General features: G+C 41.0%; 1 long non-coding RNA gene across 1 annotated transcript; it reads right to left on the bottom strand.

The window, feature by feature from the left end:
• Nucleotides 1-297: 297 nt before the first annotated feature.
• Nucleotides 298-1,566, bottom strand: LOC119293642. The gene is made up of 3 exons (XR_005143169.1): nucleotides 1,491-1,566; nucleotides 1,244-1,403; nucleotides 298-454 (listed from the first exon to the last, which is right to left on the bottom strand). It is a non-coding gene; the product is annotated as an uncharacterized LOC119293642 (long non-coding RNA).
• Nucleotides 1,567-8,370: the final 6,804 nt, after the last annotated feature.

Raw genomic sequence — 8,370 nt, 5'->3', positions numbered from 1 at the left:
TTTTCCTGTTATTTTTTGCTAGCTACATGGGCCTAGCCCAGCAATTCAGCATTTTTTTCTTGGCCATTGCCTTTTATAGTACATTTTTTTCACCCTCAACCCTTTTATAGTCCATTTCTGTTTTGGGCCTCAGCCTTTTTACATTCCATTTACTTTTTGGGCCTTGGCCTTTTCGTTTGTCCCACGGGTCATCTTTCCATTTCTCACACTTTGACAATAAACAAATGAAAAATATTTCAAATGGCAAGAGAACATATGAAACTGTAAAATGATAGGCAATATTAGCACCAAATATGCTGACTACTGTACAAATACGAAATTACAGTATTTACAATAGTGTTCATACAACCAGATATGCTGGCTACTGTACAACATAACTAGCACTACATTATTACTCGCTACTCTTTACTTTGTCCGGCTTCAAGCTTCTTCAAATTTCTTCAGCCCAGAGCTCCTATAAAGAGAGGTAACACCAAACTTTTAGAGCTAGATCAAGGCACAAAATATTTATTTGGTTGGGTCATGCTGCAACAATCACATAGAAGCATAATTATAAGCACAAATACACCAATCATCTCAGTTCAAGCAAACCATCTATAGTAGCAAAGCATGAAAAAGGAAGCAGCACATGGCAGGAATGTTTACAACAGCTCAGTTAATGACTTCAAATAGGAATAATGTATACAAGTATAATACAAAAATATGAGAAACTATCACAGTACAGAAATGGTATCACGGATATATATAGCTGATATATCACAGTACTTCAATGACAGATTGAAATGTTTTACTCAATGTATGGAACTCAAAGAAATTTTCTGGTTAGTCACCAGCATCGTGCATTTTAACTTCAATAACTACAGAAATTAGATAGTATATGAAGGCAATATTCTAAAGATACATCTCTCTCAAACATATAGAGTACAACTGAAGCAAATGCAGCTGCTCTTGCTGATATATCTCACTAGACATGGTATTGCTAACTTACTATGTTTAACACAGACTAATCCGAGTGAACCAGCTAATTCTAGTTCGTCCACGGACCACACAACGAATGAATGCATCAAGGTTTCAAGACAATACTACGTACATCCTACAACACCGAATCAGCACAACAAAACCGAAGACCATGCAACCAATGAGCTGCAGCCGCGGCACTGAATTAGGAGCAGAAGAAACCAAGCTTTGCACCAGATGCAGCTAGCAAGCATAAAGAAAGGGGCGAACATGGAAAGCAAGATACCTTGATCTGGTACAGCTTGAGCCATGCTGACCAGCATCCATTACTTTGTCGGGTGCCTAGAATCCTCAGTGATGGGGATGACATTGGTCCTCTTCTTGGCCATGTTGACAAGATCCCTACCACTCCAGTGAGAGAACTCAACGGCATACACCAACCCAGTCTGCAAAGTGACAAGACTTCGTTAAGACAACTCACATTAAGCAGCATTCACTTGAAATACACAAAGGAAATAGCAACGAGATCTCACCGGTCCAACAATGTCAGACACACGAGACACGGTTGTTCCAAAGGCAGCTCCAAGGTACAGCACACGTGTTCTAGGAGCCTGAACCAAGAACCACAAAGTCAGCTACTACAACAATGGTTCCAGTCTGAATTATATCCTTGACAAAACAAGGTATTCAAACAATCCAGAATGCAAGCGGAGGCACAAAAAGGACTTACAATCCAGATGTTGTCCACACCACCGAGCACAATAGCAGCTAGCTTGGATCTGAAGGGGTTTCACACCCTATACTCAACCTTGGATGCGTCCTCGTTCTGTACAATTAACAAAACAACAATAAACATTAGTCTACTGCATCTGTAGAACAGTCACGAACATCAATTCAAATCAGCACCAATAAGTGCATCTCTCAGCCAGGACGAGTGCATCATAAGTTTACAAGGAAAGAACTTATAATGACAACATCTTTTCTTAATCCCCCTGGATGGATAGGAATAATGCAACCAAGGCCTAAGTACCTAAGTACTAGTATCTACTAACGATAGATACAGATAGGAAGATATATGCATACCGCATACCAGATACATCATATAATGATCAAACTAATGTATAACAATTACATTATTATCTATTTAAGTTTTTATCTGGTACAAACAAACTCGAGAATGCCATAGAGAAGAGAACAGAAACATGCCACACGCGTAACATAACTGCTTTCCACCCATGTTGTCTCTACAATGAAACTTAAGAACTATGCAATTGTAATAAGCTATAGACTGTCAGCAGCAATTCAGAGAGATAAAGAAATAATAATTCAAAAATGCAGGCCAACATGAAAAACAATTAAACTAAATACTTTGACTTTAGTGAATTTCAACCGTAAAAGCCTCAGTGGAAACACCTTGGTGATAACCCAACATGCAAAATGGATTTGTTCACTAAGGCAAAAAACATGGGAGTCAAATCAGTCAAGTGCTTAGTCATAAGGCAAAATGGAGTCCAGGAAAAAACAAATCAACGAATTATAATAAGATAAGGGCAACAAAACTCGAGGAAAGCACAACACTCAACCACCACAGTGTCAGATGATTCGAAAATCAATGCTCAGTAATGTTTCTGTGTGGTAAATGACTGCTCCTCCAGTAGCCCTGATGGACATTACTTCTTCATCAACCTTGGTTTTCCTAAAACAGGTTTAAGCAAAACTTATAGTGGCCTATTAAGCAAGAAATACAACTCCATTCAGAATTACAGCGAACTATTAAGCAAAATTACAACTACTGATGTAACTGTGCACACCAACTACAACTGAATAGTGCACCGTACTAGTTCGGAGTTAGACACATAATTTTCAAAATGCAAAGACCTAGTAGAATCTTAATGTTTCTGCTCCAGAAGAAAAAGTGCAGAAATATGAGATACAATGACATATAATTAAAATAATAAGATTCCACCACAAAGATTCATAAGCTCCGCATCACAAAGCAGAGCGCCATTCCAGCGAGAAAGCTAAACAGAGAAACATATCCAGGGAAATAATTAAAACAAGCAGGACAACTCTTACATCATTTTCTTTCAACAGTTTCGACACCATATATCGAGATCCAAGATGCTTAAAACACCACAGGTATGATGGTAGGTACATTCAACAAAGATGGAACACAAGCAAATAGCAGCAGGCAGTCATTCCGATCGTACAGACTAGATGACTAGGAACTTTAACATTGCGATCTAGGACAAGAACATGGGACTAGGGCTACCATTCTAGCAGCGGTGGCGGTAGTCTGAAAGAAAGGGATAGGCTAGACCTAAGCTAACAACACCCATCCATCCATCCATCCATCCATCCATCGGAGACAGTAGCAAGGAGCAGCATGGACCACAACTGAATGGCAAGCCACATCACTAGTCGTCAATATGTACATAGAAAGTTCACCCATGGACTAAGCCTAATCAAGTGAAACCCACAACTAATTTGAGGGCCACAACAAATACGTGTGGGTGAAGCGAATTACACAAATAAGCCTCACCCGATCCATTGCATCGTCACATTTCTACACTAAATCAACTGATTAAAAATAGATTGTTGGATGCACAAATAGGATCACGTTGCATGTTAATTCTACTGCTGAAGCCCGTCGACGAGGACATTAACTGAATTTTAGTTCTTCCACGCATGGACATTGTATCCATACACTCGGCCTAGCGTCTCTGCAGCTACACCCGACACGCCTTACCAAGGATTCAGTAAACCAAGCTAGAATGGGGTGGGTTGGGGTGGGGTGGCTGACCGACCTCACTGTCCGACGATGAGGGCGTTGCTGTTGTTCCAGACGGGCGCACCAGAGTTGGTGGTCCAGTAGCCAGAGTTGGCCTCGCTCGTCGGGCGGTGCTGCAAACAACAGAGGAAATCAAGAAAACAGAGCATCAGATCACTGGACCATGGGGCGACAGAGACAAACGCTGGCGGAGCCGGATCAGGGGGGAAGAAGGGGGGTACACACCTTGTAGGGATCCATGGCAGGGGCCGGCGACCGGGCGCTGGCGTGTTCGGAGGGGAGCGGGCAGGGGATCAAGCGGGAGGCGCTGGCGATCTGGCCTTGTTCTGGTGGGATCATGTGCTGCACCCGTCTCCTCACGCACGGGCCGGCCGGCCGTCGTGGTTTCGACGACCTCCGACGGAGAGGAGGGCGTCGGCATCCTCGGAGCAGAAGCAGCGGAGGCCGGTGGTGGGGTCAGAGATGAGCGCGAACTCGTTGCTAGGGTTGGAGAGGTGGTGCTGGAGGAAGGAGGAGGCGACGACAAGGGGGTTGGGAGGCGGCGGCAAGAGGGTGGTGGCGTCGACCTGGATCAGGGAGACGACGGCGGTGCGAGGAGGCGCGGATCCAGCTCGTCGATGGTGCGGATCCGGAAGGCTCGCTATGGCCGTGGCAGGGGACATGGAGGCATGGGGATTCGGGCTCCTCGCCATTGATGGCCATGGTGCGGAGCCGGGGGCGGGGGCGGTGGCGGCGGCTAGGGTTTGGCGAGCGGGTGCGGGTGTGGGAGAGAAGGGATTGTAACGGTGGGGAGTGGGGGCGTGGGGGCTGCGTGGGTGAGGGGGTGAGGGCGTGAGAGGGCTACGTGGGTGAGAGGGTGATCGGATGAGGTTCGCCGTTGGATCCGGGAGCATCCGACGGTGTCCGATGCATGATCTGCGTGATATGCCTATGGACCAATCAGAACGCAACAAACAATTTGAAGACCTTATGACCATCTAAATAGGTCACAAAAAAATCATTTTCCATTTTTCAGTTCTCAAAATAAGTTTTTTTAAAAGACCTACTAAATATTTGTTCAAATAATATCATACTTTCCGAAAGCTTACATCTTAGATTGGCAAACAACATTGACAAAGGGAGTTTTTATTTTTTTGCATGAAAAAACATTTTCCATTTTTCGAGTGCCCCAAATGAGGTTTTTTTGTGAAGGACCTACCAAATAATTATTGCAAAATTGGACCAAATCATTTTTCTAAAATACTAGGCCATATTTAATGCACAATTGACTAAATGGTTGGGTGTCAAAAGCTTTGATCCACCTCTCATGAAAAAGACAAATTTCTGCCGATTCAGCTGGAAGCGGGTCAGATTTGTACTACAGCCGCCTCATAGTTTGAACTTATTTTTTTCAAAATCATTTATAGGTACATAAGTATCTACTTAATCAAACAAACGTCAAAAAATTTCCAAGATTCAACCACTAGCTAGGAACGGTCAAGCCCGCCGTTTTGACCGCATTTTGAAACGGGCATAAAAAATTCAAAAAAAATAAAAAAATTGGAAAACCATCGCATTGTGTCATTATATGTGACCAAGTTTTCAGGAAAAATAATAAACTTGTAATACAGAAATTATTTTAAAAAAGTGTTCTCATAAATGAGCTATCATGCGTGAAGATTCATGGCTTTCAAGCCAAATGATCAATCTTATGGTCACATTCATGGCATAGTTTGTTCAAATGATCTCATATTGTGCACAAGGGTGCATCTTGGAATTCCAAACAATGTTGCCTAAGGGAGTTTTCACTTTCATTGCACAAAAGAGCCATTTTCCATTTTTCAAGTGCCCCAAATGAGGTTTTTTTGTGAAGGACCTACCAAATAATTATTGCAAAATTGGACCGAATTATTTTTCTAAAATACTAGGCCATATTTAATGCACAATTGACCAAATGGTTGGGTGTAAAAAGTTTTTATCCACCTCTGGTGAAAAAGACAAATTTCCGCCGATTTAGTTGGAAGCGGGTCAGATTTGAACTGCAACCGCCTCATAGTTTGCTCTTTATTTTTTTCAAAAATCATTTATAGGTACATAAGTATCTATTTAATCAGAGAAACATCAAAAAATTTCCAAGATTGAACCACTACCTAGGAACGGTCAAGCCCGCCGTTTTGACCGCATTTTGAAACGGGCATAAATAATTCAAAAAAATCAAACAATTGGAAAACCTTTGCATTGTGTCATTATATGTGACCAAGTTTCCAGGAAAAATAATAAACTTGTAATACGAAAATTATTTTAAAAAAGTGTTCTCATAAATGAGCTATCATGCGTGAAGATTCATGTCTTTCAAGCCAAATGATCAATCTTATGGCCACATTCATGGCATAGTTTGTTCAACTGATCTCATATTGTGCACAAGGGTGCATCTTGGAATTCCAAACAATGTTGCCTAAGGGAATTTTCACTTTTATTGCATAAAAGAGCCATTTTCCATTTTTCGAGTGCCCCAAATGAGGTTTTTTTGTGAAGGACCTACCAAATAATTGTTGCAAGATTGGACCAAATCATTTTTCTAAAATACTAGGCCATATTTAATGCACAATTGACCAAATGGTTGGGTGTAAAAAGTTTTTATCCACCTCTGGTGAAAAAGACAAATTTCTGCCGATTTAGTTGGAATCGGGTCAAATTTGAACTGCAGCTGCGTCATAGTTTGCTCTTTATTTTTTCCAAAAATCATTTATAGGTACACAAGTATCTATATAATCAGAGAAACATCAAAAGTTTTCCAAGATTCAACCACTAGCTGGGAACGGTCATGCCCACTGTTTTGACCGCATTTTGAAACAGGCATAAAAAATTCAAAAAGAATCAAAAAATTGGAAAACCTTCGCATTGTGTCATTATATGTGACCAAGTTTCCAGGAAAATAATAAACTTGTAATACGGAAAATTATTTTAAAAAAGTGTTCTCAGAAATGAGCTATCATGCGTGAAGATTCATGGCTTTCCAGCCAAATGATCAATCTTGTGGCCACATTCATGGCATAGTTTGTTCAAATGATCTCATATTGTGCACAAGGGTGCATCTTGGAATTCCAAACAATGTTACCTAAGGGAGTTTTCACTTTTATTGAACAAAAGAGCCATTTTCCATTTTTCGAGTGCCCCAAATGAGGTTTTTTTTGTGAAGGACCTACCAAATAATTGTTGCAAAATTGGACCAAATCATTTTTCTAAAATACTAGGCCATATTTAATGCACATTTGACCAAATGGTTGGGTGTAAAAAGTTTTGATCCACCTCTCGTGAAAAAGACAAATTCTCGTCGATTCAGCTGGAAGCGGGTGAAATTTGAACTGCAGCTGCCTCGTAGTTTGCTCTTTATTTTTTCCAAAAATCATTTCTAGGAAAATAAGTAGCTATTTAATCAGAGAAACACCAAAAAATTTCCAAGATTCAACCACTAGCTAGGAACGGTCAAGCCCGCCGTTTTGACCGCATTTTGAAACGGGCATAAAAAATGAAAAAAAAATCAAAAAATTGGAAAACCTTCGCATTGTGTCATCATATGTGACCAAGTTTCTAGGAAAAATAATAAACTTGTAATACGGTAATTATTTTAAAGAAGTGTTCTCAGAAATGAGCTATTAAGTGTGAAGATTCATGGCTTTCAAGCCAAATGATCAATCTTATGGCCACATTCATGGCATAGTTTGTTCAAATGATCTAATATTGTGCACAAGGGTGAATCTTGGAATTCCAAACAATGTTGCCTAAGGGAGTTCTCATTTTATTTTCACAGAAAATTCATTTTCCATTTTCCAAGTGCCCGAAATGAGTTTTTTTGTGAAGGACCTACCATATATTTGTTGCAAAATTGGACCTAATCAATTTTATAAAATACTAGGCCATATTTAATGCACAATTGACAAAATGTTTGGGTGTCAAAATTTTTGATCCACCTCTGGTGAAAAAGACAATTTCCCGTCGATTCAGTTGGAAGCGGGTCAAATTTAAACTGTAGCTGCCTCATAGTTTGCTATTTATTTTTTCCAAAAATCATTTCAAGGTAAATAAGTATCTATTTAATCAGAAATACATGGTTTGATGGCGAGACATTGAGGTTTGGACGGTGGCCGAGGGCCCCAACTCTAGAGCGCGTAAGCTCGCATGCCCGCGGCGTGGTCACCTCGTGACCGTGGCGTTGCCATGTGTTCTGGGCGGCCTAGGCATGTCTAGTGGGTTGGGCACTCCCCAGGTAGGTGCTAGGAAGAAAATCACAACATAAGATTCTCAAGAGGAGACCGATCGATGCTCAAACATGAATAAGCAGCCAAGTGTTTGATTTGCGGTATGGGAAATGCACATGGCTAATGGGCGTGAATTTTGGCTGAGGATGATTAGTTACTAAGAACACCGTCTTCACAAATTTTTACCTCAAAAGGAGGAGCCTAGGTGGTACTTGCTTTGCAAAGTACCACACTAGACATAAATACGAATGTTGAAGCTGGGCTCAAAATAATGAATGGATTGAGCTGGCATTTGGTGGTGGATGGTTATTTGGGCATAGGAAAGCACTGTAGAAAATGGATACCATTTGGACATGCCAAAGTGGTACTTCCTTCACAAAGTGC

This window comes from Triticum dicoccoides, chromosome 4B (genome assembly GCF_002162155.2).
Source record: "Triticum dicoccoides isolate Atlit2015 ecotype Zavitan chromosome 4B, WEW_v2.0, whole genome shotgun sequence".
In the NCBI taxonomy this organism is placed as follows: Eukaryota; Viridiplantae; Streptophyta; class Magnoliopsida; order Poales; family Poaceae; genus Triticum; species Triticum dicoccoides.
The sequence above is the reverse complement of the archived record's forward strand: the minus strand, read 5'-3'. Positions and strand labels throughout refer to the sequence as shown.